This window comes from Phacochoerus africanus, chromosome 5 (assembly GCF_016906955.1).
Source record: "Phacochoerus africanus isolate WHEZ1 chromosome 5, ROS_Pafr_v1, whole genome shotgun sequence".
NCBI classification, from domain to species: Eukaryota; Metazoa; Chordata; class Mammalia; order Artiodactyla; family Suidae; genus Phacochoerus; species Phacochoerus africanus.
The window spans coordinates 98,409,729-98,433,445 of NC_062548.1; the positions used below are offsets into that span (position 1 = coordinate 98,409,729).

At 39.7% G+C, this 23,717-nt stretch overlaps 1 pseudogene; it reads right to left on the reverse strand.

Annotated features, from left to right (window-relative positions):
- Nucleotides 1-14,313: 14,313 nt before the first annotated feature.
- LOC125126846 (5'-deoxynucleotidase HDDC2-like) lies at nt 14,314-17,004 on the reverse strand (annotated as a pseudogene).
- Nucleotides 17,005-23,717: the final 6,713 nt, after the last annotated feature.

Here is a 23,717-nt window from a genome sequence, read left to right on the forward strand (position 1 = left end):
GATCCGGCGTTGCCGTGAGCTGTGGTATAGGTTGCAGACGCGGCTCGGATCCTGCGTTGCTGTGGCTCTGGCGTAGGCCGGTGGCTACAGCTCCGATTGGACCCCTAGCCTGGGAACCTCCATATGCTGCAGAAACAAGAAATAGCAAAAAGACAAAAAAAAAAAAAAAAAAGAACCTATGACAATTCCTAATAGCCAAGTTTTCTGTGGCCTGGTGATTCATTAACTGGAGGGAAAGGTCTTCTCCAAAGCAACTTCGCATGTATTCATTCAACAGAAATTGTTCCAGAAACTGGGGCCCGAGAGATCCTAAAGGATGTTTTCTGAATCGCTAAAGGATGTTTTCTGAATCGCTAAAGGAAGTTTACCTTATGTTCAAATATAATTTTGGTACCTTCTAATTCTTTGTTAACCTATATATGATAGAATCAGAACACTGGGTCGAATCTTCTCAAGTCACTCCATACATCCGAAGATTGTCCTTCCATCCGTCATTCTAGATAAATGAAAATTGTTGGAGCGTGAAATCTGTGCTAACTCTAATGAGGAAAGGTATATACTTAGACACCAGCATATTGATAACACTTGATTTGACATCTCAGTGTCTATGTCTCATTGTGGTCCCATTTCTCTTATCCACACACAGAAGCTAGGTGAGTCCATTTAGAAAGGCAGCATGGTTAAAGGAAGAGGACACTAGAAAGCCAAGTGAGGAAACATGGGCTCAGGTCTGAGACAAGTTATGTGTAGTGTCACTTCTCTGAGTATTAGTTCCCCATGTATAAACCTGGGATGAGAACCAGATAATTGCTAAGGTCCCTTCTTAGTTTAGCATTATAAGATCCTAGTTAACTAGGATTTAGTTAGATGGTAGTTTTTCATTAAATCCAGATTAGATACTTCCAAGTAGAAATGGCCTACATGGTCCTTACAGATGTAAAAGTTGAGAAGGTGGCTACCATAGCAACTCACCTTCATGGAGTCATTTGTAAATTCGATTCTGTGAAGTGACAGTATTATGTACTGGCACCTGCACAACTCCCTAATGTTTCCTTTGCTTGCATTCTTGCCCCAGGCAACAGTGCCAAGAGTTGTCCTTATCTGGAGAAGCAATCAGAGTTCTCAAGCTGCCTTTCGGTCTGCTAGAACAGAAGGTGCTGACAGGGGTGGGAGTGAAGGCAGCCTTCCTTTCAGTTTACTAATTCTGTAGCCGCCCTTCACAAACTCCAGCAAATATTTTGTGATGTTGCAAGGTGTTACGAGAAGTGAAAAGCAAGCTGTGATTCAGCTGGTTACGGAAGACTTTGCAAACAAAAAAAGAGTGATCTGTTTTGCAACAAACTATTATTTCTGCCAGAGTCCACAGACTGGAACACTAAAAGAGGTATTTCTGCAAGACATCACCATCAGACATACTGGATTTTCCAAATAAGACCGATTTCAAATTAGTTGGCCCAGCAGGTCTCAACTTGTGGACCTCAGACCCCTCGGAGCAGTGGAGTTACCTCACGGGATCTGCAAAACCACCTGCATGTTCTGTCTGTAGACTGAATGAAAAATGTGCACGTCCATATGGCTCACTTCCCAAATATGCATAACTTCTTTGTCTTTTTAGGGCTGCACCTGTGGCATATGGAGGTTCCCAGGGTAAGGGTTGAATCAGAGCTACAGCTGCCGGCCTAAACCACGGCCACAGCAACACAGGATCCAAGCCATGTCTGCGACCTACACCACAGCTCATGGCAATGCCAGATCCTTAACCCACTGAGCGAAGCCAGGGATCAAACCTGAGTCCTCATGGATAATAGTCAGGTTCATTACCGCTGTGCCACCACGGGAACTCCAGTATTTATTGAGACTATTAGTATTCTGCCACATATACAAATTAATTCAGATTTCATGGGTCTGGAGGTAGTAAGAGAGGAAACCAGGCCTCAAATGAAATCAGATACTGAGCAAAAAGTGAACTTTTATAGATTAAATTGGACCCTAGAAGTGGTACAGTTTTTCTACAAGCTCTCCGTGTTTTCTGCGATGTTTGCATTCGGAGCTAAATGACTTTTAGACACAATGCTGAACCATCAGGATCTTTTCTAGGGATGGGGTAAAGGGTGAAAGCTCCCTCCATGGTACATGGAGTCTCTTCAGCCAGTTAGACAGGGTGTTGGGAGAGGAAGGGTGGGGATGGGAAGAAAGACGAGGCTGCTGCGCACTGCCTGGGTACCACCTAGGGGCTCTCCTCACAGGCTCTCTGGAACTTCCCAGCCCCCGAGGGCTGTTGGAAAGACAACTGCCTCTAACTCTGGTGTTCTTGCCCTAGGCAGATCTTAATTTCATCCATATGTTCATTCATTCATATCCACTGAATTCCTAGGTTAGGCTATGTGCTAGGAAAAAAGCAACCCTATTTTGGTCTTGGTGAATTATCTAAGAGTCCTGTGGAATAGAAAAGACATGGTCATTGGATTTCAAGATCTTATAATTTGTTTGGGGAGGGGGTGGAACCCACGCCAACACAGGAGAAGGAGCGATGCCAGTGTTATGATGGGAAAGACGCAGGTAGCAGTGAAATACGGAGGCACGTCACTTAGCCAAGGCTTGAGATGTCAGAGAATGCTTCCTGGGTAGAAGAAGAAGGAACATTTGGAACTTGAGAAAAGGAGCACTGGGGATCTGGGGGTTAGGCAAATTCTGACAAGCCAAGCCACAGGCTGTGGGAGAAGACTCAGGGGCAGCTGATCTGGCTCTGAAACAGCCCAAATTTCCAGTAGCCATATAGTTCAAATTTTTTCCCATTCAAAAGAGCTAACGGCTGCAAGCCTAACGCAAGTATGTTTCATTGCTCTTTTTCTCTACCTGTGCTGAATTAGGAGCCTACGAGAGGAACAGGTGGGGGTGAGGGGTGGGGTGGGGTGGAACAGGTCCTTCGCAACACAACAGTCACAAACTTTCTTCCCCTAGTCTCTTGGAGGGAAAATGGCAGTTGACTTTAAAGATCCTATATTTCAGGCGAAGAAGAATTTGTTGGCAAAACCATGCAGGAGACACCAGAGTGCTATATTAGAGCTTTTGTAAGTAAGGTATTTTTATCATTAACTCTTGGCCAAAGCTCATTTGTTCCAAATGGGCTGCCTTAACTGAGTATGCTCACCTGAGTATGCAGTGAGCGCCTGGAAAATACAAGTTTGTTGCAAATGATCCACAGAGAAACCAAATTAATATTTATTTTCATAAAAGGATAGCGTGAGGAGGTAGGAGGATCTTTGGCCCACTAAATCATGAAACAGGATTATGTTTCTCCAGCTGTGCAAAAATTAATATCCTGTTTGGGGAACCACAACCACAGCACCTAAAGGCCAACTTCATGTCGTGAAAACGAATCAAAGGACTGCATTTGGCAAGAGGTCTCAATATTCCAGATCACACAGGAAATAATTACATACTATTATTCTTCAGTGAATGTAGCAAGAAAAGAAAATCCTAGGGTAAATATTCACAATAGACTAAAGACATTTGTGTTAAACTGTAAATAATCATCTAGATAAAATTACTTAATAGTTTAATCCATGAATGTAGAATACTATGAGCTTTAGCTTAGGCCAGTAAGACCATCTTGAGATGTGTCAATGACTTCTGGCCCTAAATGTGGTTCGTAAAGTGATTAAGGAATTAAGAAACAACAAAAGTAGCATGGAAAAACAGTATACCACTACTCTACAGCCACTAATTTTTTATATCTACCCAAGATTTTTCCAAAAATTATGATCATTTCTAGAGCTATCTAGAACAGGGTTCAGCAAACTTTTTTTTTTAAAGGACCAGGTAGTAAATTTTTTTGTTAAGGTTTTGCAACTCTACCATTGTCCACAAAAGCAACCACAGACAATCTGTTACTGAATACCATGGTTGTGTTCTAATAAAACTTTATATACAAAAAATAGGAAACTAGCCTGTGGGCTATAGTTTGCTGACCCTTGATCTTGAACAACTATTTAGATGCAGAAAAATTATAGGCCCATTTTTAAAAAGTATGAGTTCCTTGGAGTTTCATAGCAGACCAATTTCTGTGGGTCTGTGATGAGGATGTACTGGTCCACTGGTTAGGAAACTGTGCCCTTTTTCCACGAATATTATGGAAGGAAGCCTGGATAAGGACTATCTGGTGCTGCCAAGGGCAGCTGACTTGCAGGCAGCAGACCCGGTGCTGGATTCATAGAGTTGCAGTTTGAAGCACAAACTACCTACATAAAAGGAATAAGCACACTAAGCCAATCCCATAGTCTTTTCTACTTTCACCGCTCACAGTGGCCCTTAGAGAGAGCTTGGGGATTCTGCAGTTGACATCAACTTCAAAAGGTAAGGTCATACACCAAAAAGTTTCAGTTTCCTTTCTAATTCATATTTGTTAAAACAACTGTTGAGTCTGGCAGGTCAATGTACCTGCTAGATTCATGGTGGTGTTGAACGGACACCACTGGGTAACCACTTCCTCTCCATCCCATCCTCTGACACAGCTGGCCAGTCAGATATGTCATTTGTGCCCTGACAATGACTTTTAAATCTGTCCTTTCTATTCTCATTCCTCCCACTATGGCCTAGTTTATCACGCCCATCTGGATTTCAGCCACAGCCTCCTGGAAAGCTCCTCTGCCTCTACTCATTTCTTATTCTTGTCCATCTGTTGTCAGAGCTTTTAGATTAATATTTATCAAATCTACTTTCTTCAAATCATTTCTGAGATGAAAGGCCTGTAATGCTTTCCTACTGCCTCCTGGATCCAATATGATCTCTTCAAACCAGCATTTTAGGCTTCATAATCTGGTCCCAACCTATCCATTTATTGCATTTGTGTCTCCTATAGCCCTTCAAAATGAACTTCAATTTCAACCAGTTAATCTCCCATATCCTCTGTTAACCTCTTTCTCTTCATTCCCACCTTCACGTCATTGCTTGTTTTCCCCACGTCTCCCATTAAATAGAAAACCTCCCTGAGTAAAATCTAATTATAATATTATCTGTAAGAAAGAGAAAGAGTGGAAAGTAAATAAAGGCTACATCTGTCTCCTTCCATCTATTCCAAAGGGGCAATGTCTGGTGACAATTAGAAACACGACAATTAGGAGAGAGGACAAGATGGCGGAGGAGTAGGGGGACACGCTCGCCCTCTCCCACAAACACAACAAAAAAAAGCACATCTACAGAATAAATGACTCGCACAGAACAGCAACCAATCGCTGGCAGAAGAACCTAAACTCCAATAATGGCAAGAAGTTCGTGACATTACGGGGCAGAATGGGAGAAAAGAGGAGAGTGAGAGAAGGTGAATCCGAGCGGGATGGGCGCTCCCGAAAGGTAACTGCGGAGGAGAAAGGGATCCCGTGCCCTGGAAAGTCACCTACACGGGGGAAAGATCAAACGAACCAGAGGAATCTCCAGATGCAGAGAAGAGTGTAGCAGTAAGTTGGAATACGGAAAAGCCACTCAAGAACCAAACGGACCATCTGAACTACGGGCACAGTCACCAAAAATTGAGACGCCTGGGTGGGGGCTGGGCACCAAGACCTCGCCTCCGAAGGTTAGTCCCCGAGAAAGGGCCTGGGGGACACCTGGGTGGGGGCTGGGCACCGAGACCTCGGCTCCAGAGGTTAGTCCCCGAGAAAGGGCCAGGGGACGCCTGGGTGGGGGCTGGGCACCGAGACCTAGGCTCCAGAGGTTAGTCCCCGGGCTGGGGGGGGCGGGGTGGAGCGGAAACTGCTTGGGAGGTCTAGAAACCATTTGACGGGGCAGAGACTGCCTGGGAGACTAGAAAACAAAGCTGTCACAGAGGAAGGGGGCAATACTCTAGGGGCCGGGAAGTGGAAAGCCCCATCAGAGGGAACCTGGGAAAAGAGCCTGGTCTGCGCCCGTGCTGGGGAGGGGAGAGAAGAAGGGGTGGGTCCCCATAGAATACCCCCCCACGCCACAGCAAGCTTACAGGCCCGCTAGCTAGCTGAAAGCTGTGCTTCCCAGTGCATCCCCTCCCCCCACCCCCGCCACCCTCTACGCTCTCGCCGAACCTGGGGCTGCCTGCCATCCAGGAGGGCTGGCCTCAACAATTGCCTGAAGCCTACCACCGCAGGGGCTGTCCCTGCACAGGCCTGCTTGCCCTTTGGAGGGGCTACACTTCCGCAGAGTAGCACCAAACACCACCAGCCCCCGAGAAAAGGCCTGCAGCCCAGAAAAGCTACAACAAGCTTAGCCAGGCAGTGAATAGATCTGCCTAATTCCCGGACGGTTTTTCTGAGTCGGGCTGCCCCGGGGAGGAGCCTCTTCGGTTTCCAACAGCCCTGCTACCCGCCCAAGCCCCCAGGGGGTGCCCTAGTGGATCAGCTGCATAGGACTGCCAGCTCCAGGCAGGACCCCCTACAGCTCAGAAAAGCTGCAACAAGCCTGGCCGAGTCGGGAAAAGATCTCAGATGGTTTTTCTGAGTTAGGCTGCCCTGGGGAGGAGCCTCTTTGGTTTCCAACGGCCCTGCTACCCGCCCTAGTCCCTACGGCGTGCCCCACTCCCACGGAATAGCTGCTCAGCACCACCAGCCCCCTAGAAGAGCCCCTGCAGCCCAGAAAAGCTGCAACAAGCTTGGCCAGACTGTGAAAAGATCTGCCTACATTCTCAGGCCATCCTTCTGAGTTGGGCTGCCCTAGGGAAGAGCCTCTTAGGTTCTCAGTGACCCAGATAGCTGCTCCAGCCCCCAGGGGGTGCTGCACTCCTAAGGAACAGCTGCCCAACACCGCCAACCCCCTGCAAGAACCCCACAGCCTAAAAACACCAGAGCAAGCTCTGCATGACCAAGTGAAATCTGCTACCATCGTGGTGTGGACCTCCCAGTCCTGTCTGCCCTCAGGAAGTCCTCCTTTGCTTCAAAGAAACACTGTTAGCCCCATCAACACTCCAGAAAAGCCACACTGCCTCAAAAAAGATTGACCAACAACACCAGCCCTCAGGAAATATTCCACGGCAGTGACAAGGCAAACACTGCCGGATAACGGAGAGTACTCCCTCAGGAGAAAGAAAACAACAAGCAAGATGAAGAAGCAGAGAAACCACCCCCAGTCAAACCAACAGGAGAACTCACCTAAAACAGTCAACAATGAAACAGATCTCTGCAGTCAGACAGACCTGGAGTTCAAAAGAGAAATAGTGAAAATACTGAAGGAATTAAGAGAAGATATGAACAGTAATGCAGATACCCTCAGAAAGGAACTAGAACATATAAGGAGGAGCCAAGAAAAACTAGAACATTCATTTGCAGAGATGCAAACTGAACTAAGGGCAGTAAAAACCAGAATGAACAATGCAGAAGAACGAATCAGTGATATGGAAGATAGAATAATGGAAATCACTCAATCCGGTCAACAGACAGAAAACCAAATCAAAAAACTGGAAAGCAATATAAGAGACCTATGGGATAATATAAAGCGGGCCAATCTACACATAATAGGAATTCCAGAAGGAGTAGAAAAAGATAAGGGGATGGAAAATATATTTGAAGAAATTATCGCTGGAAACTTCCCAAATCTAAAGGATGCTGGGTTCAAGATACAAGAAGCACAGAGGGCCCCAAACAAACTGAACCCAAACAGACCCACAGCAAGACACATCATAATAAAAATGGCAAAAGTTAGTGATAAAGAGAGGATCCTAAAGGCAGCAAGAGAAAAACAGAATGTTACCTACAAGGGAACCCCCAGAAGAATATCAGCTGACTTCTCTACAGAAACACTACAGGCCAGGAGGGAATGGTAAGAGATATTTAAAGTGCTAAAAGGAAAAAATATGCAACCTAGAATACTCTATCCAGCAAGAATATCATTTAAAATAGAAGGGGAAATAAAAATTTTTTCCAACAAACAAAAACTTAAAGAATACTGCAACACAAAACCCAGGTTAAAGGAAATATTGAAAGGGCTTCTCTAAACCAAAAAGAAAGGAAGGAAAGGGAAGAAAAAAGAAAAGAAAAAAAAAAAAGAAGAAGAAGAGGAAGAACTAGGACTGAGGAAACCGCAATCAGAGAGCAGTCACTCAAATAAGCCAGCATACAGATTTAATCATGAACATGCTTCAAACAAAATAAAATTAAAAAGAAAAAAATAAAAAAGAGTCATCAAAACCATAAAATGTGGGCAAGGGATGTTAGGAAGTAAATAACCCTTTTTGTTTGTTTGTATGTTTCTCTTCTTAATTTTAATATAGTAATGAAGTGTTTGAACTTACAGGACCATCAGGCTAAAACACACAATTATGGGAAGGGGTTAGCATACTTAAAAAACAGGGCAACCACAAGCCAAAACCAAATATGGCATTTGCAAAAAATGAAAAAAAAAATACACTCAAGCAGATAATAACAGGAGACCATCCAACCAAAAAAAAAAAAAAAAAAGAAAAAGAAAGGAAGAATGGAGAACCAACCATAGAATCAACTGGAACACGAGGTTCAAATGGCAATAAATAATCATCTATCAATTATCACCTTAAATGTCAATGGACTGAACGCCCCAATCAAAAGACACAGAGTGGCTGAGTGGATAAAAAGGCAAACACCTTCAATATGCTGCCTACAAGAAACTCACCTTAGGACAAAAGATACATATAGATTGAAAGTGAAAGGGTGGGGAAAAATATTTCACGCCAATAGACATGACAGAAAAGCAGGAGTCGCAACGCTCATATCAGACAAAAGAGACTTTAAAACAAAAGACATAAAGAAAGACAAAGAAGGACACTACTTAATGACTAAGGGATCCATCCAAGGAGAGGATGTTACTATCGTCAACATATATGCCCCAAATGCAGGAGCACCCAGATACATACAACAAATATTAACAGACATAAAGGGAGATATTGATGAGAATACAATTAGAGTAGGAGACCTTAATACCCCCCTTACATCAATGGACAGATCCTCTAGACAGAAAACCAATAAAGCAACAGAGATCCTAAAGGAAACAATAGAAAAGTTAGACTTCATTGATATCTTCAGGACACTACATCCAAAAAAAGCAGAGTACACATTCTTCTCAAATGCTCATGGAACATTCTCAAGAATCAACCACATATTGGGACACAAAGCTAACCTCAATAAATTTAGGAGCATAGAAATTACCTCAAGTATCTTCTCTGACCACAATGCCATGAAATTAGAAATCAACCATGGGAAAAGGAAAGAGAAAAAAACCTACTGCATGGAGACTAAACAACATGCTACTAAAAAACCAATGGGTCAATGAGGAAATCAAGAAGGAAATTAAAAACTACCTTGAAACAAACGATAACGAAGACACAACCGCTCAAAATCTATGGGATGCTGCGAAAGCAGTGCTCAGAGGGAAATTTATAGCAATACAGGCCTTTCTCAAAAAAGAAGAAAGATACCAAATTGACAACTTAACCCTCCACCTAAATGAATTAGAAAAAGAAGAACAAAAAAGTCCTAAAGTCAGCAGAAGGAAGGAAATTATCAAGATCAAAGAAGAAATCAATAAAATAGAGACTCAAAAAACAATAGAGAAAATTAATAAAACCAAGAGCTGGTTCTTTGAAAAGGTAAACAAAATTGACAACCCCCTGGCCAGACTCACTAAAAAGAGGAGAGAAAGAACCCAAATAACCAAAATTATAAATGAAAAAGGAGAAATCACAACAGATACAGCAGAAATACAAAAAACCATAAGAGAATACTATGAACAACTATATGGCAACAAGTTTGACAATCTAGAAGAAATGGACAGTTTTCTAGAATCTTACAGCCTGCCAAAACTGAATCAAGTAGAAACAGATCAACTCAACAGACCGATCACTAGAAATGAAATTGAAGAGGTCATAAAATCACTCCCTACAAATAAAAGTCCAGGACCAGATGGCTTCACAGGTGAATTTTATCAAACATATAAAGAGGAATTGGTGCCCATCCTCCTGAAACTCTTTCAAAAGGTTGAAGAAGAAGGAATACTCCCAAAGACATTCTATGATGCCACCATCACCCTCATTACAAAACCAGACAGAGATACCACCAAAAAAGAAAACTATCGGCCAATATCATTGATGAATAGAGATGCAAAAATTCTCAACAAAATCTTAGCCAACCGAATCCAACAACATATCAAAAAAATTATACACAATGACCAGGTTGGGTTCATCCCAGGTTCACAAGGACGGTTCAACTTACGCAAATCAATCAGCATCATACACCACATTAACAAAAAAAAAGTCAAAAATCATATGATCATCTCAATAGACGCAGAAAAAGCATTTGACAAAGTCCGACATCCATTCATGATCAAGACCCTCGCCAAAGTGGGTATAGAGGGAACATTCCTGAATATAATCAAAGCCATTTATGAGAAACCCACAGCAAATATAATCCTCAATGGGGAAAAACTGAAAGCCTTCTCACTCAAATCTGGAACAAGACAGGGATGCCCACTCTCACCACTGCTCTTCAACATCGTTTTGGAAGTCCTAGCCACAGCAATTAGACAAACCAAAGAAATAAAAGGCATCCATACAGGAAGAGAAGAGATAAAACTGTCACTGTATGCAGATGACATGATACTATACATAGACAACCCTAAGGACTCAACCCCAAAACTACTTGAACTGATTAATAAATTCAGCAAAGTAGCAGGATATAAGATGAACATTCAGAAGTCAGTTGCATTTCTGTATACCAGCAATGAACTATTAGAAAAGGAATACAAAAATATAATACCTTTTAAAATTGCACCTCACAAAATCAAATACCTCGGAATACACCTGGCCAAGGAGGTAAAGGACCTATATGCCGAGAACTATAAAACTTTCATCAAAGAAATCAAAGAAGATGTAAAGAAATGGAAAGATATTCCATGTTCCTGGATTGGAAAATCAATATTGTAAAAATGGCCATACTACCCAAAGCAATCTACAGATTCAATGCAATCCCTATCAAATTACCCATGACATTTTTCACAGAACTAGAACAAACAATCCAAACATTTATATGGAACAACAAAAGACCCAGAATCGCCAAAGCAATCCTGAGAAACAAAAACCAAGCAGGAGGCATAACTCTCCCAGACTTCAAGAAATACTACAAAGCCACAGTCATCAAAACAGTGTGGTACTGGTATCAAAACAGACAGACAGACCAATGGAACAGAATAGAGAACCCGGAAATAAACCCTGACACCTATGGTCAAGTAATCTTTGACAAGGGAGGCAAGAACATAAAATGGGAAAAAGAAAGTCTATTCAGCAAGCATTGCTGGGAAACCTGGACAGCTGCATGCAAAGCAATGAAACTAGAACACACCCTCACACCATGCACACAAATAAACTCCAAATGGCTGAAAGACTTCAATATACAACAGGACACCATCAAACTCCTAGAAGAAAACATAGGCAAAACACTCTCTGACATCAACATCATGAATATTTTCTCAGGTCAGTCTCCCAAAGCAATCGAAATTAGAGCAAAAATAAACCCATGGGACCTCATCAAACTGAAAAGCTTTTGCACAGCAAAGGAAACCAAAAAGAAAACAAAAAGACAACTTTCAGAATGGGAGAAAATAGTTTCAAATGATGCAACTGACAAGGGCTTCATCTCTAGAATATATAAACAACTTCTACAACCCAACAGCAAAAAGCCAATCAATCAATGGAAAAATGGGCAAAAGACCTGAATAGACATTTCTCCAAAGAAGAGGCCAACAAACACATGAAAAAATGCTCAACATCGCTGGTTATAAGAGAAATGCAAATCAAAACTACCATGAGATATCACCTCACACCAGTCAGAATGGCCATCATTAATAAATCCACAAATAACAAGTGCTGGAGGGGCTGTGGAGAAAAGGGAACCCTCCTGCACTGTTGGTGGGAATGGAAACTGGTACAGCCACTGTGGAGAACAGTTTGGAGATACCTTAGAAATCTATACATAGAACTTCCATATGACCCCGCAATCCCACTTCTTGGGCATCTATCCGGACAAAACCCTACTTAAAAGAGACACGTGCACCCGCATGTTCATTGCAGCACTATTCACAATAGCCAAGACATGGAAACAACCCAAATGTCCATCGACAGATGATTGGATTCGGAAGAGGTGGTATACATACACAATGGAATACTACTCAGCCATAAAAAGGAATGACATAATGCCATTTGCAGCAACATGGATGGAACTAGAGAATCTCATACTGAGTGAAATGAGCCATAAAGACAAAGACAAATACCATATGATATCACTTATAACTGGAATCTAATATCCAGCACAAATGAACATCTCCTCAGAAAAGAAAATCATGGACTTGGAGAAGAGACTTGTGGCTGCTTGATGGGAGGGGGAGGGAGTGGGAGGGATCGGGAGCTTGGGCTTATCAGACACAACTGAGAATAGATTTACAAGGAGATCCTGCTGAGTAGCATTGAGAACTTTGTCTAGATACTCATGTTGCAACAGAAGAAAGGCTGGGGGGGAAAATGTAATTGTAATGTATACATGTAAGGATAACCTGACCCCCTTGCTGTACAGTGGGAAAATAAACAAAAAAAAAAAAAAAAGAAAAAAAAGAAACACGACAATTATCAAAAGTATAGGAAATTGAAACCGAACAAAGACAGTGGAATGAAACACATATAATTGTTATCCTTCTCAGTCTCCCCATATTAAAAAAACATTAAAGATATTTAAGGAGATGGCATAAATTCTAAGGATAAAGAGCATGAAAGAGGTTACCAAAGGAACAAAATTTTGGAGGACAGAAAGAGACAAATAGTAATGAACTTCACAAACTTGAAAGACCAAATTATAACTGACAATAAGACAAAAACAAATTCAATAGGCTCCAGAATCCTCAAAAGACTCAAGGATTGATGAGTGAGTGGGGTGAAATGAAGTGCTGAATGAAGAAAGACTGGTTGAATGAAAACTGTTTGAGGTTCGGGTAGATTTCTGGATTTCTTCCCTCCCCATACTCCTCATTACTGGTTGATTGCCCCTCTCTCTCTCTGGCCAAAGTCTAGAGGGTTAGGCCCTGAAGATGGGAAAACAGATAATTTCTGAACTCAGGAACACCAGGCATAGTTGAAAGTGGGTATGAAGTACTTAAAATAGGAAAAACAAGTGAATGCATGTATATTGAATACCAAGGCTTCCTACTTTCTTCCTTCACTTTATCCTTCAGGAGGAGTTGGGGGACTATTCTTGAGAGAGTATGACCTTCTCAAAAGAAGTATCTAAAGACACCTTGAGAGTCCCTTCACAAACAACCCAGATAGATCTTCCTGTATCAGTGATTGCAAACTTAAGAGGCGTGTAACAAAGTCTGGAGACACTTTTGATTTTCACAAAACTTGGTAGGGTGGGGAGTTCTGGCATCTAGAGGATAGAGGCTAGAGATGTTGCTAAATATACTGCAATGCACAAGAAAAGCCTCCTTCAACAAAGGATTATCCAATTCAAAATGTCATTAGTGTCACAGCTGATAAACTGTCTTACATGAAGAGTTAACTCATGGTCAACTTGTCTGCCAACACAAGCAGAGTTTCTAACAGTCTCCCCAGACTATTACGAGTAAGGAGAGGGGGAAAAATACTAGACATTTGAGGAAAACAAGGAAGACAGACCTAAACAGATAAAAGCGACTTGGAAGAAACAGAGACTGTGGGGAAAGGAAAACTCTACAAAACCATACTTGACTTCCACTTACGATCATGATGGGCTAGCAGGGACCAGCTTTATCTTACTGCTATACACAACTAGGAAACACAGCAAAATCCAGAAAACTCTTTTCAGATAGTGGACAATAGGACTGCCTTTCACATCTAAATCCTGGATTTGACTTTTGTGTACAGGGATCCAGTTTGAATTTACTGAAGAATTTCCTCACTGATTTACAGTACCACTTGTGTCATACACCACCTCTCCATATATGTATTCACCTACTCCTGGTCTTTCTTTGTACTGTTTTACAACTTCAGTTTTATAATAAACTTTTGATACTTGTTACATCAAGTCCCACCAACTTGTTATTCTTTAAAAGTGTCTTTTGGCCCTTTGTTCTTCCATATAAATTTTATAATCAGCTTGTTGAGTTCTACCTTGTTCAATAAAATTTACAACTTTCTCCAAAAGAACTTGGACACCATCTGTTATATGTATTCTTATATTTTTGGTTTATGCCATTTTTTTGGTTTATACCATTTTTAAAAAACGTATATTTTAAAATTACATTTTCTTTCTGCTGGCATGCTTAAATGCATTCTACTTTTTTGGACCGATCTCCTTTGCAGTAAATTGCATACATTGTTTACTCATCCTAATAATATGCTGTGGATTCTTTTGGGATCCACAAAATACTGGGATACTGCAAACAATTAGTTTTGTTTCTTCCTAATGATCTCCATACTTTTTTCCCTCTTTGTCTTATTTCACTGTGCTGGCTAGAATCTCCAGTACAGTGTTGAATAGAAGTGGTAAGAGCAGGCATTCTTGTTACTAATTTTAAAGGCAATGCCTTTAACACTTGATATATTTGCTGTGGGCTTTTGATGTTACCCTTTACTAGGCTAAGGAATTTCTACTCTAGTTTACTAAGGGTTTTCATTATGATTGAATTTTATCAAAAGTGGTCATATAGTTTATTTTTGTTAATTTATTACTGTGCGTATTGAATTGATAGATTTTTTTAAAATGTTGGCCAACCTTGCATTCCTGGAATGAACCCACTTTGGTCATTGCTGAATTAGTTTTCCAGTATCTTCTGCCTTTGCTCATGATTTAAAATGCTCTGTAATTTTCCTTTCTTTATAGTACTTTGCCTGCTTTGGGTAATAAGGTTATACTGGCCTTATTGTGTTGAGAAGTATTTCCTCTTTTTCTATTGTTTGAAAAATTTTAAGTGTGGAATCACTTGTTTTTAGAATTTTGGTATATAATTTGCCTGTAAAACCATCTCATTCTTACCTTTCTTTGACTCCTGATAAAATTTCTTTTAAAAATTTTAGGACTTTTCAGATTTTGAATTTATTCTTAAGTCAGTTTCAATCATTATTGTTTTAATAGGATATTATCCATTTCATTGAATATTTTTCACATATACTTGCATAAGAGTGTCCAGAATATTTTTCTTCGCTGCATCTATAATTTTTTTCCATTGTTTACTCCCAAAATTGACTATTCTTTTTTTTTTAAATTAGGATTTTAAAATTTATTTACTTTGTTCATAAAGAGCCCCTCCACCCTCTAAGTCTTCATCCATGGCACTTTCATGCCCACATCCTGTTCTGTAGCTTATTCTATTGCCCCAATGGTATGTATAACATTTCTTGCTGGAGTCCAAGCAATTGAAAATAAACAGACTTACATCTGGGGAAATCAAGAGATCAACAGCGGCAAAACACAATACCATGAAATGGAAAAATAAAACGCTTATAACAGGAGCTCAGCAATGTAGAGAACATCTCAGGAGCTTGGTTTATTGGCGGCGGCGGCAGCAGCAGTTATGTTAGCATTTCTTTTTTCCTCAAGTTCAGAAACAAGCTGGACTATCTCTGGGTGACTGAATTTTCCTGCCATGGAATTGGAGAAGTCCTGCAGTCGTGCAGGTTTGTTCTCAAGGTCTTCATATTCAGACGCCTGAAGAATCATCTCACATTTGTCCAGCTACTTCAAATATCTGGCTTCTGCACTAGATTGGGTCTCATATTCTTTCTAAAGTTCGTAGAGCTCCATTCTCAAGATCCTCTGGGAGGAGCTGGGTTAGCTGCTTCATAACTTCCAGTCTTTGTTAAGATGTTCATTTTTGGTCACCAGAGGCATAACTGCCATCCTGTACATGTGATCTGATACACTCTCTGGCTTCTGGACATTTCTGTATACCCAGCCAGTCTGTGGGACCCTTTTGAGCTGCCCCACCAGCCGCAGGAACTGCAGCAGGTTCCGGGCCCCGCGGCCTGAGAGGGCCTCAGCGGAGGAGGCTGAAGCCATGCGGCCTCCAATCCCGACAGGTTGGCAACTATTCCTTTTTTATTAGTCTTGCTGGAGGTTTTAGAATTCTACTAGTCTTTACAAAGAATGAACTTTTTGTTTTTTGAGCTCTATTTCTTTGTTTTACATGCAATTCATATACGGTCTTATTTTTATTAATTCCTTCTTCCTGCTTTCTTTGGATTTGTTTTCTAACTTAAGTTGGATTTTTAGCTTATTAATTGTCAGAATTTCTTCTTTTCCTATATAAACATTTCCCTCTGAATTCCCCTTTAGCTGTATCCCACAAGCTTTGATAAAATATTATTTGATCTTAAGTACATTTTAATTCCACTATTTTTTTTTTTGATTCACTAGTAATTCAGAAGAGTATTTTAAATTTCCAAATACAGTCAGTCATCCCTTGATATCTGCAGGGGAATTTGGTTTACCCCTCTAAATCAAAACTCAGAGATGTTCAACTCCCTTATATAAAATGTATAGTATTTCCATATACCTATGTACATTTTCCCGCCTATGTACTTTAAATCATCCCTTCATCACTTATAACGCCAGTAATGTAATGCCATGTAAATAGTTGTGAATATAATGTAAATGCCATGTAAATAGCTGCCAGCACATGGCAAATTCAAGTTTTGCTTTTTAGAGCTTTCTGGAAATTTTTTGGACTATTTTCGATCCATGGTTGATTGAATTTGTGGACACAGAATCCAAGGATATAGAGGGCCAACTCTATACAGTTTTAAAAAATTACCTTTCTGCTGTTGATTTCTAACCTACTTGTGCTGTGTATTAGAGGTTGGTTTTTCTGATATCAAGTTTCTGAAAATTGTTGACACCTTAGGGCTTAGTGCGTGATTACTTTCTGCGTTTCTTGTACATTTTAAGAATGTGTATTATTCAGGTATTGGGATGATCTTTTGTCCATTAGATCAAACTTGTTAATTGTACTGTTCAAATCTTACTCAATTTTCATCTTTTGGTTGCTTGTTTTATCAACTAGTGCAAGCATGTTAAATCTTTCATGATAGTTTTGTTGATTTCTGCTTATATATTTTGAAGCTATAACATTAGCAGCATGTAACTAAGAATATTTCTAATCTTTTTGGAAACATGAACCTTTTATCAGTATTATGTTTCTCCTCTAGTAATGCTTTTTGCCTTAAGACTTACTTTCTCTGTATTAATATAGTCACATCAGTTTTCTTTTAATTTATGGAAATTCCCAGGCTAGAGGTTGAATTGGAGCTGCAGCTGCTGGCTTACAACACAACCACAGGCAACACCAGACCCGAGGGGCATCTGCAACCTACACTGAAGCTCGTGACAACACCAGATCCTTAACCCACTGAATGGGGCCATGGATTAAATTTACATCCTCATGGATACTAGTCGGGTTCATTTCCACTGAGCTACAACAGGAACTCCCAGTTTTCTTTTAGTATTTGCCTGATATACTTCAATCCTTTTACTATAAATGCACATTTAGCACATAACTCAAATTTTTAAAAAATATGACATTGTCTCTTTTAACTGGAAAACTTAGTATATTCACATCAATTGTGATTAAAGATATGTTTGAATTTATTTTTTTCATCTTACTTTGTCCCTCCTTTTCTTTAAATGTCTTTTTTCTTCCTCCCTTTTTTTGACTTTGGGATTGATATTTTTCCTCTCATTCCATATACTTACAGTTTGGAAATTATGCTATTTTAGTCTTTCTTAAGAAATTTTAACTAGACAAGTTGAAAGTTTATCTTTTTCTTCTTCTTGAATACTGTGATCAACTATATTCTATTATTTTCTAATATTTTAGTTAACTTCACAAATTAGATACTATGTTACATAATTGTTTATCTATAGTTTCTTACATATCTACCATCTTCTGGGACTGACCATTCTTTCTCACATTTCATTATCTTAATTTTTGAGCTCATTTTCTGCTTCCTAAAGTACACCTTTTGGCATGTCTTCTGGTGAAGATCTGATGGCTCAAACTCACTTGCCTGCCTAAAAATGTTTATTTCATTCCTGTTTTTTAAAAAGCTATTATGAAAAAAACTTAAATATATGATAAATATATGTGTATCAGACCTTTTCCCTCTATCTTTCATGTTTCAATTTCAATTTAATTATTTTCTTATCTCTGGATCTTTGTGCTGAAGTCTCTGGAGAGATTTTCATTTTCTTCCCCTGTCTTCCCAGGGCTAAGGCCAAGATAAGAATGTATCCCTACTGCCTTCTTGTGTATATGTGGGGTATCACAGAAAACCCACTGAAATCATTGTCTTGTAGGGCTCCATGCTTTATGTGCATGTCTCTGATCTGAGTTTCCCAGCTTGTTCAAGTTCATGGCTTGTGATGCCCTTTAAGATGTAGATTTTAGATACTGACAGATTGGAAGATATATTAATGCAAGCACTGGCTTCTTTGTTTCTGGCATCTGAGGATCTTCATTACTTTCTTACCAGTTTAATTAAATCTATATTTTAAAATCACATATATATATACAATTTTTTGTACTTATATGCATATGTATACATGTAAAGAAATATTTTTTATTGTATGGTTAAGTTTTTCTGGCTATCTTGTTTACAATGTTGTTGGAAACAAGTCCATTTATTTGATTCGTTAAAACTGCAAATCTTTTAGCATGATGGAAAATTAAAAACTAAGAAAGAACACCATTGCCCTCTGGTGGAGGAACCTATTACCACATCTAAATGAGACCCATTATGGCTCAACTTATCATTCCCCCATTCAGGGGAACAAAGGGCCAATCTTTTATCAGGACTTTCAAATCTGTTCCTTCATTTCCATTCTCCTAGTATCACCTTAGTCTAGTTCCTAATTTTTTTTTTTGCTAGAATTGTTTTTGCTGCACCCAAGGCATATGGAAGTTCTTGGGCCAGAGAGCGAACCCATGCCACAGCTGTAACCAGGGCCAGAGCAGTGACAATGCTCAGTCGTTAATCCGCTGAGCCACCAGCTAGAATGGTTACTTTTGAATCAGTCTCTCTCTCTAGTCACTATTCTTTCAAAATATATTTTTTTGTGTGCCCGTTGTCTTCACTCACTTTTACAATTTTACTTTTTTTTTTGTCTTTTGTTTTTTTTAGGGCTGCACCCTCGGAATATGGAGATTTCCAGGCTAGGGGTCCGATCGGAGCTGTAGCTGCAGGCCTACACAGCTCACAGCAACGCCGGATCCTTAACCCACTGAGTAAGGCCAGGGTTCAAACCCACAACCTCATGGTTCCTAGTCAGATTCGTTTCCACTGCACCACAACTGGAACTCCTATGATTTTACATTCATTTGATTGTTTATCAAGTTTTTGCTTATGAGCAAAAATCTTGGAACCAATAATAGTAGTCTGATGAGGGATGAAAACATACTATAGATACATTTAACGTAGCTGAATGAAACAAGTATTTAGTACCATTTATTCATTTACCAAATTTATCTGGGAGGCAGTATATGCACCAAAGTTCCCAAGGGTTTTTTTTTGTTGTTGTTTTTTTTCCATTTCTGTAATAACAGACTAATGAATAACATTCACATGTATAATTTTCCTGTTGACTTACTTAGATTTTTTTAAACACTTAAATCTATTTTTAATTACAATACATGACCAGTATGAAAAAATTCAGAGTTCTGCAAATAATGATGTTGTAGGCCTGGGTTCTTACTGTGGAAGAAGATACAAATGACAAATGGGGAAAGGCCAGGAAGAACTCTGTGGGGCTGGATTAGAATTGGAGATATCAGGAAAACTTGTGATTTCTTTTTCTTTGCGTTTTAGGGCTGCACTTGCGGCATATGGAGGTTCCCAGGCCAGGGGTCGAATTGAAGCTATAGCTGCCGGCCTACATCACAGCCAGAGCAACACAGGATCCGAGCTGCATCTGTGACCTATACCACAACTCACTGCAACGCCGGATTGAGTGAGGCCAGGGATTGAACCCGCAATCTCATGGTTCCTAGTCAGGTTCATTTCCGCTGCACCATGGGAACTCCAAAACTTGTGATTTCTAATGTATGCTTCCTAGTTGTTTCTGTTGAAGGGGCCTAAAGGGAATGACAATCCAGCAGGCCCAGATCTTTTTTTTTGTCTTTTTTTTGCCTTTTCTAGGGCAGCTTACGTGGCATATGGAGGTTCCCAGTCTAGGGGTTGAATCGGAGCTGTAGCCGCCGGCCTACGCCAAAGCCACAGCAACGCAGGATCCAAACCGCGTCTGCAAACTTCACCACAGTTCACAGCAATGCCGGTTCCTTAACCCACTGAGCAAGGCCAGGGATCGAACCTGCAACCTCATGGTTCCTAGTCGGATTCGTTAACCACTGCGCCACAACGGGAACTCCCCAGATCTTAGTTTTTAAACACCATTCTCCACTAAAAGAAACTAAGGATCTTTGGCGAAATGGCTGATTCCAGAGATGGGGTAGAGGAAAAATAAAAAGAAAAAAAAAGACAAACTTTGAATATTTTGTGCTGAGAAGTAAGGAATTTCTCAAAGAATGATAAAAACATCAAAAAGACTCAGGGGCCAGCCTAAAAGATCTCTTACTGGCTAAATATGGAACAATTTGACATTAAAACAAAGGAGAGTAATTGACTGAATAAAATAGGAATTCATGAGTTCATATTAAAATAAGTTAGAAAAAGAGGAATCTTTTTCTAACAGTAGAATGCCAACTAATAAATGTTAAAGGAATGACAGAATTGGAAAACCACCATTGGCAGCCATCACAGTAACAATTAATTCAGCCAAGAAACATCACTGGATGCTAAAATTAGTGTGTGAAAGTATGCTGGGAAACAGAGTATTTAGTCTCAAAGTAGCTCCTCATAAAAGGCTGTAACAAGCCTTTTGTTACTTTAAAAGAAAAAATCAGAATCTTGGGAAAATCTAGCAGATACCACCTAAAATAAATGATCAAAATTAACATCTTGTGATGGGACAAGCATACCATGATACAATGCACTGAAAAGGACACAGCATCATTTCTGTGACATTCTTGCCAAAAATTCATAAGCTTAATCTATTCATAAAGAAACATCAGAAAAATCTCAAACTAAATGACTATAAAATAACTGACCTATGTTTTCCATGACCTTGACATTTTTGAAGAAGTATTCCAGACTGATGAAAACTGGAGACTTGACAACTAAATGGATTGGATCCTGGACATTTTTCCCCTCAACAAAGGCCATTACTAGAATAACTAGTACAATATGGAAAATATTAGATATTACATTATTTCTTTGATTTTGATAATTGCACTATGGTTTTTAAGAAAATATTCTTGTTCTTAGAAAACACTTAAGTATTTGGGATAAAGAGGACTCACCTGTAACTAACATTCAAGTGGTCAGGGAAAAAGCATCTCATACTCATAACAAATAAAGGGAAACCTTTTCCTTAGAGCAGAATGACAACTAATTAATAGAGAAAGAATAAAGTAGTTAGAAAATCACAATTTTGTAAACATGACAGTAAAAATTTATTCAGACAAGAATTATCAAAAGATGCTAAATCTAGGAGAGAAAGGTTTAATGAGGAATAGACTATCAATCAACATGGTCTCAAAGTTTCTCCTCACACATTATTTACTGATTGCGAACGGAAAAATAGTAATTATATAGTGGAGAAACTGGATGACATCTCAAACAAGTGATCAAATTAACATCACCAACAAGAGGCAATGGGACATTCTATGAGTCTGGATGTGACATTGGGCCCATCACTCATAGTCAGCCCATACTGCATATCCCAAATCTAACCAGAAAGAAGAATCAGAAAAACCCAAATGGAAGGATATCCTATACTTCAACTGTCCCATATTCTTCACATAAATCAACAAAGACAAAGAAAGGCTCAAGAGTTGGTCCAGATTAGAGTCATGATAACACAACGTATGATCCTGGACTAGATCCTGAAGCTGAAAAAAAAAAAATTACCAATGGAACAACAAATGAAATTTGAATAATGACTATAAAGCGTCACATCAATGTTAAATTCATGAATTTGATAATCACACATAGTATGCTTGATCTTCTGAAGTACATAGGTAGTATTAAAGTGTATGATGTCGTCAACATATTCATCATGTGGTCAAGAAAAAAAATGTATAACAGGAGATAGAAAATAGTAAAGCAAAGAGGAGAAACATTAAGAAGTTGAAGTACAGGAGTTCCTGTTGTGGCTCAGCGGAAACAAAATCAGACTAGTATCCATGAGAACGCAGGTTCAATCCCTGGCCTCGCTCGTGGGTTAAGGATCTGGTGTTGCCATGAGCCATGGTATAGGTCACACACACCAGCTTGGATCAGGCGTTGCTGTGGCTGTGGCGTAGACCAGTGTCTACAGCTCCGATTCAACCCCTAGCCTGGGAACTTCCATATGTTGTGGGAACGGCCCTAAACAAACAAACAAGAAGTTGAAGTACAGAATATGTACATTTCTTCTACTTGAAATTCTCAAAAAAAAATATATATGTGCATGTACATATATATTTCTAAAATACTAAAATTATTAGTACTCTCCTGCTCCCTCAGGTAGGGAAAGTAGAAGCCAAAAAGTTATTAGGTAAGTGGCATGAGGCTGCAAAAGGTTAAGTCTTTCTTTTCTCAACTCTTAGTTCCACTGCTCAGAGAAAAACAGTACTAACTGCTTTCAGATATTTTCAATGTGTATACACAAACTTCTACACATATATGTAATTTCTCATATCATTTTTATGGCTGCATATCCTAATGAATGTACTTGAGAAGTGTTCTGTTGATATTTCAGTTGTTTCTGACACACACACATATATAATAGAATCTGAAATTTTAAAAAGTTATATTTTTGTGTGTACATGCATAACTGAATCACTTTGTTGCACAGCAAAATTCATCGCACTGTAAATTAACTATATACTTCAGTACACCTTTAAAAAGTGAAAAAAAGTTATTTCATCATTTTTTACATTTACTCTGATAAAAGCAACATTTGGTCTTAATTGCGTCATCTCAATATACCGTTTCTGCTTTTGTCTTCTTTTTAAAAAATATTTTATGTTCACATTTTGCCTTGGGAATTTCCTCCTCATTTAGTAACTTCTAATTTATGACAGTCATTATTATTATTTCAACAATATGAAGATTTAAAATACTTATACTATTCTGTGGTATAATAGTATAAATTTTTTTTTTGTCTTTTATGCCTTTCTAGGGCCGCTCCCGCGGCATATGGAGGTTCCCAGGCTAGGGGTCGAATCGGAGCTGTAGCTGCCAGCCTATGCCAGAGCCACAACAACACCAGATCTGAGCTGCATCTGCGACCTACACCACAGCTCACGGCAATGCCGGATCCTTAACCCACTGAGCAAGGCCAGGGGTCGAACCCACAACCTCATGGTTCCTAGTCGGATTTGTTAACCACTATGCCACGACGGGAACTCCTAGTATAAATATCTTTATAGGAGAACCTGAGTCTGGCCATTGGATCATACATGGAAGAAAGCTAGTCAAGGCATAAAAATGAAATCTGAGTTGTGAAGTCTAGATCCCAGTTGATACCTGAGAAATGCTCTTTTCCCAAAGTTGACCAACCCAACTTTTAATGATTCTGGACCACTCACAGGACCTATCATGAGTCCCTTGCATTGATTTTAGTTTAAAATTCCAAATTAAAGCACGAGACAATACTTCTTGCCCT